The sequence below is a fragment of the Hyaena hyaena genome, unplaced genomic scaffold, assembly GCF_003009895.1.
Source record: "Hyaena hyaena isolate Hyena2069 unplaced genomic scaffold, ASM300989v1 scaffold_125, whole genome shotgun sequence".
Lineage (NCBI taxonomy): Eukaryota > Metazoa > Chordata > Mammalia > Carnivora > Hyaenidae > Hyaena > Hyaena hyaena.
Window position 1 is genome coordinate 1,671,443 of NW_024080757.1, and position 16,573 is coordinate 1,688,015.

Consider the following 16,573-nt stretch of genomic DNA (forward strand, 5'->3'; position numbering starts at 1 on the left):
AGGCTCCAGGCTCTGAGCTGGCAGTCAGCACAGAGCCCGACGCGGGGCTCGAACCCACGAACCGCGAGATCATGACCTAAGCGAAAGTCGGACGCTTAACCGACTAAGCCACCCAGGCGCCCCATTATAGTCTTCTACTTTTGAAGAACTTTCCTTCTAACTATTCAGGCCACTTGATACATCTTATTTTGATCGGCCTTGTGAGAAGTCGTCATTTTGCAACTCCAGGGAGAGTGGGGAGGTGAACCCCTAGAAGCTCTTTTTTTTTTTTTAAAAGGACAAACAGGAATGGAAATTAAATAGTGACATGATCACAATGAAGTAGGATCAACATTCCTCTGACTTCTAAGACAGTGGCTTTCGGAGCCACAACAAATTTATCTCATGGCATTTCAATGGCATCAGTGCCGGCATGCACAAATTCAGGTCAGAACAGTTATAAACAACCCAGAGTCGATGGGTCTCTATGCTGAGCTTAGCATGTAGATCTTCCAGTGCTTTGCTAACATAATTATAAGATGAACTTCAGATCCAAATGTTTTTTAATGTTTATTTTTGAGAGAGACAAAACATGAGCAAGGGACAGGCAGAGAGACAGAGACAGAGACAGAGAGAGAGAGAGAGAGAGAGAGAGAGAGAGCGAGAGATCCCAGGCAGGCTCCAAGCTGTCAGAACAGAACTCAACGTGAGGCTCGAACTCACCAACCTGACCTGAGCTGAAATCGGATGCTTAGCCAGCTGAGCCACCCAGGTGCCCCCAGATCCAAATTGAAATATACTTTCCTCTACATTTCTCCCAAAAGAGAAAGACTTTTGTTTTCAGTAACATTTTTTTGCTGTTTTTGTTTTTAGAGATAAATTTTTTGTAGTAAAGAAGGTAATTTTATTTCAATCTTCTGTAAAACAACAGCGACTAAAAACTTCTAAAAGTAAATTATTTTCATATGAACAACTAACTGAGCCAAGTTTACATGCAGAAATGGAAAGGCAGGGATTTCCTGAAGGACAAAATGAAAGGTATAACAGTTTTCAGGTGAAAATTAGCTATGTAAACTAGAGTTGCTTTGCTAAGAGACTGTAAGCAAGCTGTGGGCCAACTTCTAGATGTCCAGAGCAAAACCTCTTCTTTGTATCTATTTTTTATTACAATTATACAGTTGGTTCTTTAAATTTTCAGAGGTTATTGTGTTAAATTGTCTAGTGAGAGTACTTTTAGGACAGTAAATACTCGGGCTTTCCCCATGTGAATTCTCACATCAGACTTGAATTCGCACGACTGTGAACTGAATGCTGATCATTATTTTTCAGTAACATTGAAACTGAAGCTGCTTTTGCACGGCCACTGCAAAGACATTCGGAGACAGGAGGGGCAGGAAGGGGATGGCCCTTCCCACATCTTCCAGCAGGATTACAGTGCGCATGGGACTCTCCAAGTCCTTCACAATGCTTCTGCACAAACACCCAGGGTCTATCACGAACTCACGTTCACACGCAGGGGAAAGTCAACTTGCACAGGATAAGGAAACAAGGCAACTTTCAGTAATGAAAGTACAAGTAATTGAAAGTACCTCTGGAGTTACTGAGTATGTGCCCTTCTAACGGCTCTGAGGCCATCAAACCTTTTGGGAAAAACAATCAAACCCAAATGAATGATGGGCTTTTCCTTTGGGAAAAAAGTTTACTGTCAGCAGAACTGTAGGAAGGGAAGAGCAAAGGCAAGTTGAGCGAAGTGCCTGCTTCAGAGCGGTCCCCGTGGCTGTTCCCATCTGTCCCAGGGTCAAGAACGGCCGCCAGGAGAGCTCCTCCCCACCGAAGAAGGAGCCGGCCTGCCCCGTAGACGATGCAACCCGGGAATGATCCCCACGACATGTGGGCTTTGCTTACATTTCTGACCAGCTAGCGGCCAGGAGGCATTCTCAGCCTGACAAAGAGACAGGCAGAAGCTCGGAGTAGATTACGTTTGTGAGGTTCCAACACTGAAGGAACGGAAACCATGTGGGAATTACTTTATTATTCAACAGAAGCTTTCAGGTGGCTTTCAATTAAGAGGAATATTGTCAACTGCATCCCTGGGCCCCCTTCCCTCCCCTTCTCCGCTCCCTCCTCCTCTTTTTCAAATTTTACAAGCTCTGTGATTTAACAGTGGAAATTCCCTAAATATAAATTAAGCATTATGTCCACCCAAGACATTCTTCCTGGCACTCAACCAGCAGTCTGGCATTAAAATCTTTCGTGTGACTCTTGGGAGATTAAGTTAAGGGGTGTGTATGTCTATTTGTCTGTGTATGAATTTTCCCTCATAAAAACTATCCTCCATTATGGAAAGTATGTATTAAAAAGTATACATACCAGTGTCAGAAGGGATGTAACCTCCCTGAAGAAATATAACAACTCTACTGAAATGCAGGTCACACCTCTACCGAATGGCACCCCACTGTTGCGAGGCAGTCACCACCCTGCATAGAGCCTTCCTGCAGCTAACACCGCCGCGAGTGTGACTATATCCTCCACAGCCAAATATCTAGCCCTCACGTCTTACTTCTCAAGAGACAACGATGCCAAGGGCATTAGTCAGGACAGGGCACTAAGCTTGCAGCAAGTTACTATTCCCAAATCCTTGTAACCTGGCAAAACCAAAACCTAATTCTGGCTCCCATTCCATGTCCAACCTAGGCTGGGCTGTCTTTCCGTCAGGGCCCCTCAGAGACCAGACTGCAGGGGCTCTACGTCAACAACGCGTGTTTCCACTACGACAGGTGCAAGGGGACGAAGTAAATCCCAGGGGGACTCTTAAAGCTTCATCTGGGATGCAGCACGTATGATCTCTGCTCACATTTCATGGGCCACAGCCAGTCACACAGTGACGCCTCACCCAAAAGGGGACAAGAAAGCACATCTATACTAAGTGTCCCAAGAAGGGCAATCAATACATGACTCAATGAACACAAGAGTCTGACAAAGCCTGAAGAAAACATCTCTGAGAGCCTATAAAGGCGATCACTGGATTCTTGAGGACATCAAGCCATCTTATTCTTGCTTATACTCTGTGGCCCAGGACAGGGAGCTCTAAGTCTGTGTGACAAAAGATGAAGACTGGACAACGTACTATGACAGTCCTTACTCCTTTGAACCCCAATGGTAATATGGCAGCTTAAGGAAATCAATTCCTTTTGCTGTTGATAACAAAAGACAGCAGGGAATGAATGAAGGATGCCCTATTTGCTCCTCAAGGACATGCTAGGTTCCTTATGAGGCAGGAAAGGGGTGCCCAGTTTCCAGTCAGCTTGTTAAGACAAATTCACAAGGATATATGGAAAGAATTTCCTTGCTAGTCATTTAAAGACAAGAGAATATGTCATCACTCACCTACCTTTAAGGCAGAAGCAAACCTTCTCCCTGTAAAGCACTCGGGGACAGAGCATGCCATTTTAATATGAGTAAGTCTCTCTTCTCTTACGACATACGGAACAGCAAAAGAATGTCTGCATAAATCTGACTTTCCCAAGAAACAGTCCAAAAACTATGTTATCTAAGAGAGAAGCTGAAGGTCAAATGGGAAAGAATACATAAGAAGAGGAACCTTATTTTCCCTAGCTCTGAAATACTTTCCTAGCATTCCTTCTCTGGTACATTAACCCTGCCCTACACCCTGAACTTTGAAATGGGGAGGAGTGAAGGAAATTTATTGGAAGGAGACTTGAAGTCTTTTAGTAACGTTAGAACACTGCTTACTGTTTACTAGATAGATGGAGAGACTTAAATAAAAAATTCATGCCAAACAGTATCAGTACAAGAGACCAGCTGTTCCCATTTATTCCAACAGACACGGTCACACAGGACTCCGAGCTCTATTATCCAGGCTCAGCAAACTACTCTAGCAACACGCACACGGGCTTGAATGCATCGCAGGACTCAGAACGAGGTCTTCGTTTTACAGAGAAGTGCTGAGGACAGTTTATTCTGAGAAGAACTCTAAATTCTAATGAAAGCCATCAGACCTACCAACAAAAATCTCCCTCTACTATAGGCCCAGCTCCTAAATTACTTTCTCCATCCAGCCCCCTGCCAGAAAAGGCTCCCAAGACTAGCCAGCCTCCCTCAGCCCCACACCCTCACGATCATCCCTGATGATTGACACCATCCCTTGAAAGAGGACCAGGTCCCGAGGACTCCAAGATCAACAGTGTTTCAGGGGGAAATCTGGAATGAATGCACGTGCCTCCATTCTAAAGGGCCTTTGTCCTCTCACTTGACAAGTTTGTGAGTAGTCTTATTTTTTTATTTTCTTTTTTTTTTTTTCCTTAATCCACATCAGTCAGTGCCTGAGAACCGTGTAGCTATAAGCAAGAAGCTCTGAAGATGACCAGCTTTTAAGTATGGAAGGAGACAAGCGCAAAACAAACCTCTACAGTAGCAGCGGACTTTCCAGAGTGTTTTCTAAGCACCAGGTGCTGGGCTCAGAGTTGTATCATTCCATTTACACCTTAAAACCACCCCAGGAGCTGCGCCTTGGGACCTCCTTACAAAGACACAGTTTGGAAAGGGTGAAAAAAGAGTTACTGTACACTGGAGAAACCTGGCACCCCAGGACCTCATCCAGGTGACCACGCTCAAGGTCAACTGTGAAAAGCCATGTGCAAGGTCTAACCCTTGACAGGAAGTGTTGAAGATGGTGATCTAACTTAGGAACCGGCCTTTCAAAAACTTAGAACCCAGTCTAATCACGAGACAAAGCACAAAGGAGGAGCAGTCTACAAAATGCTATCTTGTGTGCCTCAGAACGGTCAAGGTCATCAAAACCAAGTCTGAGAAGCCTTCACAGATCACAGGAGTCTGAGGAGACGCGACTAAATGGAAGGTGTCCAGGAGCGGACCCTGAACAGAAGAAGGGCATTAGGAAACGTACTGCAATTCCAAATCAACTCTACAGTCTGGTTGATTATGAAGTATCCATGGTGGTTCGTCTTGACAAACCTACCATGAAAAAAGGTAAAATGGTAACAATAAGGGAAACTGGAAGAAGAGTATATGAATACATTCTTCCTGTCTTTGCAACTTCTCAGCTAATCTAAAAGTAATCTCAAATCAGCTTTGTTTGGGATCACCTGAGTGGCTCGGTTGAGCGTCTGACAACTGATCTTGACTCACGTCATGATCTCACAGATAATTAGATTGCGCTGCATGTCCACCTCTGTGCTGACAGCACGGAGCCTCCTTGGGATTCTCTTTCTCCCTCTCTCCCTGGCCCTTCTGCGCCCACACACACCCTCTCTCTCTCAAAAAAAAAAAAAAATTAATTAAAAAATAAATTAAAAATAAAAGAAAAAATAAATTTTATTTAACAAAAACCGGAGATTAATGTTCTTCATCTCCCTTTTAGAGATGAAAATTTAGGGGCATCTGTGTGGCTCAGTTAAGTATCCAACTCTTGATTTTGGCTCAGGTCATGGTTCATGAGTTCAAGTCCCACATTGGGATCTTGAGCTGACAGTGTGGAACCTGCTTGGGACTCTCTCTCCCCCTCTGCTGCTCTATCTCCCTCTCACACACAAAACGGATTAAAAAAAAAAAACCTAGAGGCAAAAATTTAGAGGGTAAATCATTTCCCCAAGTTAAAAGCTCAACAGCAAAAGGACTTTGTAGGACAGGTCTAGTTCACACTGAAGCAACCAGTGGAAGAGGGCTGTAAGCCACGCCCTTGCAGAAGATCTATTAAAATGATTTTATGCCAGACACATGCTAAGAAACTTACAGTAAAGGGAATCTAGTATGTCCCTCATAATAATGTACGTGTGTCTTAGTGCACATTTTTACATAAAGAAGCCATAACATTACATTCCCAGGATCTCATCTCTGTGTTCACCACAAATTTCAATTACTCAGCGAATGCCATGTGATGATCACATTTAAAAAGAATCAGCTTAAGGTTTTGCCAAAATGTTAAGGCTTCAAGCTTCCCTAAGAGATAAAAAGCAGCAGCCACTGGACATGTCACCCCCTAACGCCCCAGCTCCCACTCTCACTTGGTAACAGCCACATCCTCCCCTCTGGATCCTGGATATTTCGGTGCTAGTGAGCTCAGCCTGCTGCTGTTAACAGGATGAGGGGGTTACAAGCCTGGGGACCCTTCAGGAGGAAATCAAAGTCTCAGCAGAAGGGAAGAGGAGTACACACTTTGGTTTCCATCAGATCCTGAGAGATACGCGATCAGCTGCGGCTGCTCCCAAAACCTAAAGAAAACGAAATGCCCTCCGAAATACAAACGCTGACAGTGTTATCTACTAAACCAATGTTTCCCACAGTGTGAAGCCAGCCTCTCTGGGAAAACTCCAGTATCTTCCCAGGAAGGCGCATGCAGTCCAAGACATATTCCTTTTTTTTTTTTTTCCTTGGGATTTGCCAAAATCAGACAGTAGGATTCAACAAATATTTCTAAATACTGGACTTAATATATTGTTCCCTGTGAGAATATAAAGTGGAAGTTTTCCAACAAGTAAGAAAACAGGCTGCCTTCTGTGTGTGATTAGATTAGGCTGCCTAAAGCCATGTTTTTCTCAACTTGTTCTACTTACAAGTTTTGCTTTGTTGTTGCTGATTTTTGTAAGGCAAGTAATTCCTCAAATTATTGATTTTATCACTCTGCGCTTATTTCAGGAATAGCTCAAACTCTCCCCACCCGGGACCCTCCTTTATACTTTAAAGTATCCCGAGGCAATTAATTAATGGCACCATCTCTGTTTTAACAGGAGAGAAGGATAGAGAGAATGGGAAAACAATGAATTTTCCCACAATACCACAAAAAACAGCCGGGGGTAAAGGATGGAGTGAATGCTCCTGATTTACTGAACAACGGAAATAGAACCAAATCCAAAGTTTCACTTGTTCCCTTCGCCAGTGGGAAAGACTTGAACAAAATGCAAGAAGCCATCATCATTCCCCCAGACACACACACACACACACACACACACACACACACACACACACACACACAGCAACTTGGCGAATTGGTCCTCATCCAAAACAGATCCTTCATCTCAAGGGCCTTTGCTATTTTTATAGCTGCACTCTTGAAGAACCTTCTCATTTGGGAGCCCTGGGTGGTTCCGGCTGGAAATTTTAGCTTTCCAGTCTCATACCGGTAGGAGAGGCCAATGCGTTGAGAGGCTGCAGGGATGGCTACGCTTCTAGAATCGCAGTGCTGAGACAGAGCGGTGGTCAGAGGACTGCCCTTTGGGTAGATTCTTGGAGACTTAGAAGCATTTAAGCCTCTAGAGGAGGATCTGCACATCTGCTGGCGCCTGATCCTCCCTCAGACATCCGCTTCACAGCCTCCACGGTCTCCACATTCCAGATGGTCGGACACCGAATTCGCCACACTAATCTCTCCCGCTTCAAATCCTGCCCTACTGCCTGCTGACCGTTCAGCTGGGTTTCAAAGGCCAAACCCTACCTAATAAGGAGAGGTCAGGTTTTTCAAAGCACTAGCCGATATGCTTTTTAGAGGTCTTTCAAGTTTTCATGAATGGTGTCGGGTTTTCCTGCTCACTTGACCAGCTCCCCACGTGGCGGGAGTGTAGCCATGTGAGACCGCAGAGAGCAGACACAACAGACACCTAAGAACACGAAGCAAAAGGTGGCTTTTTAACCTGAGTGTCTGCACATCCCTATTAGATTTTTGAGATCAGTATTATCAACTCTGGTGGTAAAGCCACATGGATCAGGATACGAAGTGGAACTGATTCAGCCATTTGCCATGCGGAAGAAGCACAGCACTATGACTGAGCCTCGTACGGTGCCTGGGACACATATCTCACTGAATACAATCAACCAACAGTCCTGGACATCGTCTGCTCAACAGCATCTAGGAGGAAAAAGAAAACCTCTCTTTCTTCCCGGTCTTCACAAGTACCTCTGGATAAATTTGAGTCTTAAAATGAGATTTCCATGACAACCCTTTGTTGCATTCAATATGCAGGTAATACATATAAATATTGGTAAGAACAGATAGGCAAAAAGTATTTTAGTGCCTGCGAGCCACCTCGAGACAGTAACTTTAAGGTTTATGTATAATCTCCCAAACTATTTATAAACCTACAGGTTCAGGTATGCATGTGACACAGTATTTCTTAATAGGACCATACAAAAAACTACAACATTGTTTTGTTTAGTATTTTATTGTGCATTTCTACTGTAATTTATATGACCACCTTAATACTATTTAGACAATTATAAAATTTACATCAGAAATACAATGGTGACCAGGGCACCTGGGTGGCTCAGTTGGTTAAGAGTCCAGTTCTTCAGTTCAGGTCACAGTCTCACGGTTCATGAGTTCAAGACCCATGTGAGGAGCCTGCTTGGGTTTCTCTCTCCCTCCCTCCTTCTCTGGCCCTCCTCTGCTCACTCTCTCAAAATCAATACATAAATACATTAAAAAATAAGATTATGTTAAAAAATGCTTATAGTAAACCCTCGTACATACGTTCAGGAACAGTCTTAGGATAAATGCCTAAGGAGCTGTACTACCAGAACCATGATGAAGCACATTTTGTGGCTTTTGATGTCATACATTGTACGACAGTCTCTAAATAGTGTATAAAATTCCCTCCTCCATAGAATGTTTCTTCTCCCCATACCTATAGTGACACTGAATTTCTAATTATTTCTGAACCTAGCCAGATTTGATAAAAGAGTGTGTCTTATTTTACTTTACATTGCTTAAAGGGTGATTGCTCTCATACTTAAATATAAACAATATGCATACTATTTTGCAACCTCAGCTCAACATGGATAGTCACAAGCAGCAACTTGTACAAGAAGCTTTAGAGGAACTAGTTAACTACCTCAAAGGAACAATATGTATTGAAATCCTACTGTGAAACATTTCCATTTCTTTTTTTGAGATCATTCAAAACTTTTGGAGAAATTTCCCAAAGCTCAATATATATCAGAAGGGTTCAATGAGAACAAGGTATGTGTTTTAGGTTTGTTTTTCACTAGCACCTTCACCTCACCCTCAGAGACTTAAGTCTACCATACTCTCTTTCATCCACAGCCCACTGGAGTTTCGCTTTAAACTGGTGTGCATGTATGTGTGTCTGCGGATATATGCGTCTGTGTGTCCATCCACATTTGATGTATATTGATGTGTATGTACACACACACACACACACACACACACACACACACACAGCCACCAGCTCTTGCATTCTTCCCCTTGGTTTCAGTAAATCAGTTGCTGAGATGCTCTGAGCCCCTTGCTCCGTCCCACAAATAGCACAGGCAGGTCTTAGTTCTGTGAGGAGGGGGCACGGCCCCACCCAGTCATCGTAACGGACATCTGCGGGCAAGATACCAAGGTGCACCTCAATCACACATGCCTGTTGGTGAATACTCACTCATGCACCTGCTTCAACGGTGTGACTTCAGCCTGTGGGTTTTCCTTGATTGATGTTGGTGTAACTGCTTCATGTTCTCTGGGGGTGAAGGGAAGTGGGCTCCGCTCAAAGCAGCCTGTGGTGCCTCACACTTCCACTTGCTGTCACACAAGGAACAGCAAGTTAAAGAGGTGGGCGCACGGGCCCCTAGGCTCTCCGTGCCCTCACGGACAGACCAGAAAGGCATCCAAGCTTAAAATAAAACTACAGGAAAGGTGCTTTGAAAACCAGGAAACAAGCAAGCAAAGGCAGCATCGGTCTCCCTCTGCACAGACCTCCCACCATGCATCACCCTTGCACACGCACACACTCACACTTACCACCGACACCCCTACCACTACCACTACCTTCAGGGGACCCCCGATTGTACTGCATCCATGACATCTTAGAGACTTCTCATTTTTCTTGACTAAGGGAGCTGGCTTGCTGCCCAAACTGTAAGAGGGTTCCTTGAATCTCAAATCAGGGGGTGGGTTGAGGGCAGAGGGATGGGGCGGACACGTACCTGAGCAAACCTCACAACTCGCAAAGAGGCTCAATCTACCTGAAAACACTCTGTGCTGCTATGTGGCTTTTCATCTTTTCACATCTGTTTCTGATGTTAACATAGGAAGTCTGCTAAGTTAAAAACCCAATTTTGGCTCTTGGTACCCACCCCCCAGCCAATGGAGGTCCTCGGGTGTGTGATCCACTAACACGGGACTGCCTTCAATCCCCGCCTGCTGGGCCCTCATTTTAGGCTTTTACTTTGAGATTTAAGGCAGTGACTGTAATTTGAGGGGGAAAAGTGCCAAGGGGAAAGGATCCAAGAGAGAAATACCTGTATATTCTAGCAAAGTATATGCAAAAAAAAAAAAAAATATATATATATATATATCACCAATTGTTTGACAAATAATACCTGGCTTTTTAAAGCCTCCGTACCCCCAAGTCAGAGTACCTGGAGAAACGCTAGCAAAGACCTTATTTGGGTGAGCTACGTAAAACTGTCATCTTTGTGTGCGACTGTAACTCTGACGAGTTCCTAAGAACCAGCATGTATATGTCCTTCAATTTGCACCATGCCGGGATCCTTTTCGTTGGGGACAAAAAGGACGGAAATTGTCCTTTGCTTCGTCGTCCTGATTTCAGCCAGGCTCATCTCACTCTTGGTCTCCTCCCTCAACAACGTCACATGGGGGCGGAAACAAGAACCAACACTAAGTGGTTACCTGGAACCCGATCTGAGTCCGGGGTCAGGTTCAAGGACCTGAGCTAGACTTACACTTCCACTCATACTTCTTTTTTTTTTTTTTTTCCTTTTTATTACAGCAGGGCTCTAAAAATAGTTTTGCCTTCTCATTTCTTCTGTTAGGGAAACTTCCACTCTCATGAGGATGTTTACCTCACCCAGGGTGGGTTTAAGATGACACTTGAAAACATAGTCTGTTTGGGGGCTCATGGGTGGCTCAGTCAGTTGAGCAACAGACTTCGGCTCAGGTCATGATCTCATGGCTTGTGAGTTTGAGCCCCACGTCAGGCTGTGTGCTGACAGCTCAGAGCCTGGAGCCTCCTTCTGTTCTGTGTCTTCTTCTCTCTCTGCCCCCCTCCCCCCCGCGCACTCTCTCCCCCAAAAATAAACGTTAAAAATTAAAAAAAAAAAAAAAAAAAAAAAAAAAAAAAAAAAAAAAAAAAAAACAACAACTAGAATCTATTTCATGTGCCATGTGGTTTGATTTCAGGACTCCGGTAACTGAGCTGATCACAAATCATTTTTCACCTTTAACATCTGTTTTCTTCCCCGGACTGCCAGGACTTCTTCTAACCACCTTGCCGTCTTCTAAGAAGCTTGCCACTCAAACACAGGAGAGTTTTCCAGACACCTTCACAAAGCAGAACAATTCCTACATTGTTTACCCTTGACAATTTTCAAACAAGTGTGTGCATCTAAGGGAAATATCCACATCTCAAGGAAACCCATCTTTGCAGGAAGTAGAAAAATGAGCGGAAAACCCTGTGTTTCTGAACCACACGTATAATAACCAGGAAGCCCCGCCCCACTTGGGCCAAATGTGCGCTGGGACCCTCTGACAGAGGTCAAAGGTCAGGCATCAGAAGATACCAACTGAATGTAATAACGTACAAAAAACTCCTTTGTGGTTGTAAAGAACCTGAACACAGACTGCTGATAAAAGGCTGCTTTCAATATACTTCAAACTGAACCTAAACCGAATTTAACTCTCCCTTTTAAGAAAATACATTAATTGATGCAGTGCCCTCATTTCTGTACCTTTCCCTCCATGAGAATGCTGTGCACCTTCAGGCCACAGCGTCGTCACCAACCTGAGTCATGATGTGACTGGGATAGAGACGTGGTAGAGATGAGGAGACAGGAAGTCCAGGAGTTTAGACCCAAAATTACAGAGTCATGACCCAGGCAAAAACAAACAAACAAACCCCCAAACAAACAGAATAACTTCACAGCCAGGTGAACTAAATTATAAGAGGTGCCGTTCTTCCTACAATGCCCCCCATAAGAGCAGCTCCTGCTGTATGATCTGACAGAGACGCTGTCAATGCTATATTGCAAGACAAAAAAAGAAAGACGGTAAAGCCCAGACACAAGGCGCCACACTATCCCTAGTAGAAATGTGTAGCTCATTTTGTAATATGATCAACGAGACTCGGAAGAAGGGTAGCGCTCCCGTGATACACGGCCACGGCCAGTTACCAGAACAACCGACGGGGAGAGCAATCCCACTAGGTAGGCACACGGCTGACTGCAGGGCTGTCAGGCAAGCTACCTCGCTTCACATTTTTTTTTTTAATTTTTTTTAATGTTTTATTTATTTCTAGGAGAGAGAGAGACACCGTGAGCAGGGGAGGGTCAGAGAGAGAGGGAGTGACAGACTCTGAAAAAGGCTCCAGGCTCTGAGCTGGCAGTCAGCACAGAGCCCGACGCGGGGCTCGAACCCACGAACTGCGAGATCACGACCTAAGCGAAAGTCGGACGCTTAAACGACTAAGCCACCCAGGCGCCCCTCGCTTCACACTCTTAACACCCTTCCCAGCAAGCATGGGAGGTCAAGAACCATGTTCCCGTTTGACACACGAGCCAACGAAGAGGCAGAAAAGTACGTCACTTGCCAAATAAAGCTGGTGGTGAAGCTAAGAGTCAAACCCAGTTCCTCCTCACCCACAGCTTCCATCAGCTCTCTCAGAAACTTCTCCTGCAGGGGCCCAGCAAGAGGGGACCGTGGGGTGTGAGGGGAGGACTCCTGGGAACTGCAAACTTTGCATCTTGTCCTCTCAGGACAGGTGTCTGAGAGCCAGTTACTTGGCGTGCGTGTCTTTACCACAGGAGACGAGGGTTCCAGGGAAGCCAGTGTCTTCCAGCATCTTTGGAAAAATTCATCAAATTTATACATATGTATATAAATGTTGGCAGCTAGTCTGTAAACATACAGACACACAGACACACGCACACTGGGGCCCCTGGGTGACTTAGCTGGTAAGGATATGATCGGCTCAGGTCATGATCTCACAGTTCATGAGTGGCCTCAGGTCATGATCTCACAGTTCGTGAGCTCGAGCCCCACATTGGGCTCTGTGCTGACAGCTCAGAGCCTGGAGCTGCTTCAGATTCTGTGTCTTCCTCTCTGCCTCTCATCCCCTTCCGTGCTCACTGGCACGTGCTGTCTCTAATAAACATTAAAACACACACACACACACACACACGCCCCTGTATGGACAAACACAACCTATCTGAAGGCTGGATGGGGTTCTGTGAGCCACGAGCTCATGGCGTCTGTCCTATCTCACACTGATTCCCATTTATTACATCCACCAGGAGGCCAAACGATGCAGCCCAAGTCCAAAAGTCCTAACGGAGCCTTTATTACCTTTATTAGTTTATATTAGGGCTCCGTCCATTCTGCAAATCAAAGCTCTCCTTAAAACTACCAACAGTTTCCCTGGACAGCAAACAGGCACAGTTCTAACAAGAGAAGCATCTGTTTTATCACACGCGCACTACCTGAAAACGGAGCCCCAAGATGCCATCACAGCCACTGAACGCAGACCAATCCGACAGAAACAGCAGCGGCCCCTGGGTTCAGTCAGACCATGCTTTGCCAGACCCACAAGCCGGGGAGCACTTCCAACAGGCTGGTCACAGAGGCAAAATGCACCTGCAGGAACCACTGTCCCCATAACCTTTCTTGTCCCTCCTTCCCCTTCAAGTCTGATGACCTGGCAGTTCTGGAACTCTTCCGAGAGGAGTCAAGCCTCACTCTGCCAGCCGCAGCTGTTCAGAGCTCAGCCCAATCTGTTCTGTACAGTTGGCTGTATTATAACAATAATGTGGCTACAGTTCACCTTCATTTGCTGCAAAGATCATTAACTATCCCTCAGAGAGACCCAGCATTAAAGAAAGAGAGTGCCCAAGGCATAATAAATGGAAGCCTCTGGATACCAGGGCTCAAAAACGGTAAGCTAATGCCAGCAAGGCCACCTGACAGTGTCTATGGTCAGAGAAAAGGGAAGAAAACAAGGGGAGGCAGAAGAGGAGGAAACTCAGCAACAGAAAAAGGAAAAGCAAGAACATGCCTGGCCAACATGGACCTTCATGTGACGAGAGAGAAGAAATTTTGAAATAAAGACAACAGGACATTTGATGTTAAATCACAGTAGAGACATGATTTGACTTGTCTGACAACTCAATGTACTACAGAGCTAGGAGGCAATGCAGAACGAGTCAGAATGGAGAAAATGAATTACACTCCCCTACTGGAAGAACGCAATATTCTAGACCATTTTTAGTATTGTGAATTCAGTGCACTCCCCGTCTTGAAGCCACGTATCTGACCTCCCAATCATAAAACTGCTGAACTGCAGTGTAGACTCAGGGGGCTTCTTCATTCCATTCACTTATGCAGTTATTCAAGTCTTACGTGAGCCTCATTTGAATCTTGTTCTCCTACCGTCTTTCCACTCAACTTTCTCTCCATTAAGATATCAGGGAACTTCAAAGAAAGTTCTGCGTGGTATATAAACATCTGAGAGTTCTTCAGTTGTTAGCATAAGCGTGAAAATCAATACCTATTCTAAGTGAGGTGCAGCTGTACTAACCTAAACTCCATTCCAGTCAGTAATGGGTAGACAATTGGTGGGGACATGGGAATTCTACTGGTGGACCCCACTCCCTAAGAATTTCCTTTCTTGGGAGCTACACACATAATACTTTTGAGAAGCAGAAATACTAGCTCCATGTTCTCCAACTTCACCATTTTCTTTACCTTGTTTTTCCTTAGTTACGTCTACACCGAGAGGAATGGTTCCCACCTGGGGCAATTTTGTCCACTGGACGTTTATGGCTGCGCACTGCGGGGAACCGGGGGTTACTGAGAGTTCGTGGGTAGAAGCCAGGAGTACTATTAAATCCCACAATACCTAGGAGAGCCCTGTACAGTACGGAATAATCCAACTCAACATGTCAATAGCATAGGGGTCGAGTAACTCCGTCTGAGAATTGTGTCAAGGATTCAACTCCCTCCTGGGCTCATACTCCATTTGGTTTCCAGAAACAGCTGTTCAGAAGGAGTTTCTAAGTGATATCTTGCTATCTCCACCTGATAGTAACATTTAACATAAATGAAAAGGAAAGCAGCAGGTAGAAACTAAAACTTAATTCAGAAGCACAACGGAACCCTAGAAAATTGTATTCTAGGCCCACACTTTGCAGAAGACTCTCATCAGTGACTTCATTACTAAAAAATAAATTTTTAAAAAAATGTAAGGAATAGTCCAATTCAATTTACCTAGACAGCAGCTTCAAAACATAGGCCCCAAATGACAGCAGGAAAAAAATGAAGAAGAAACGGGAACAATATTTGTAGAAAGGAAGTACAGCCGTGGCCACCTCTCGTGGACACAGACACACAGAACTAGCGAGGCCCAACGATTGTGTTAAAGCTCCTACGACTGGCTTTGAACAAAAGCGGCTCACCCAACGGCTGAAAAACAAAATTAGGATTTAACCCTTTCCTGAAAGAAGAGAGGCGGTCCTCCACAGCCACACGTGGAAACTAATTAGCAGCCTTTGATGCGCCCATCTGTCCTCAGCCCAGGAGTCATCCTAACATTTATAGAGCGAGCTGAAAGGCGCTTGGCTGTGAGGTAACGCAGTGTGAGCTCAGGTCACGTCCCGATCTTGCCAAGTAAACACAACTGCCAAGGATCCTTTCCTGTTGCTTCAGCCTTCCGACCCCTGTGGTTGCTCACCTGGCTGGCGCGCTCGCCCCCGGTCCTCAATCCTTTCCGCGGGGCTCGGAGCGTGTGCGGCAAGGCGACAGGAAGGTCTGACATGCTCGGGCCCCTCGGCTTTTGGGGATTCGCCTTGGCAGTCATCCTTGGACTCAACAGCTCCTGGGAAGGAGAAAGCAAAAGGGAGGTGCGGTCTTTAACTGGGATGGAGCGGTGACTTCCCAGCCCGAGGAGAACATGTCCTGCCCTGTCGGGATGGGGTAATCGCTTTTGAAGTGGGGCCCGGGCCTCCCCAGCATGGCCCATCCACCAGCTATGACTCCAGGCACAGACTCCCGTTCACCATAATAGAGACCCAATGACAAAGAAATCCATTCACTGACTATAGAAGGCTCCCCAAACACAAGGTATGACAAGCAGGGAAAACGGACTGGGGCAAGGCCCGAGTCCTCACACAAGGAGACCGTATCTGAACAATTGGGGGCAGGGAGGTGCCACGTGTTCTTACTTAAGCAAACAGAATATAGAAGGTCAATTTGATAACCTCATTTATGAAATCGCCCATGTGTTAAGAAAAAAACAAATGAATCTAGATGAATCTTGTCTTGTTATCGTCCTAGCCAGCCCTGAGATCTAACCCCCAAGTTGCTTTCGTAGCCCACGGTGGGTAGAATCCCCCACCAGGTAATGGCGTTATCAGCAAGTTCTTAATCTCCAGTTTTCACAAGGAGAAAAATTAAGGAGCAGGGAGACTGGATTGGTCCTGCTGTAACCAGGTCAGTTAAGGAAAGCTTTAGGAGCCAATATACTTATACCCACTGGAATGTGTTAAAACACCAAATCCTGTCCAGTTCAATCCCAGAAGGAAAACACGCAGAGAACGGCAGTATTCA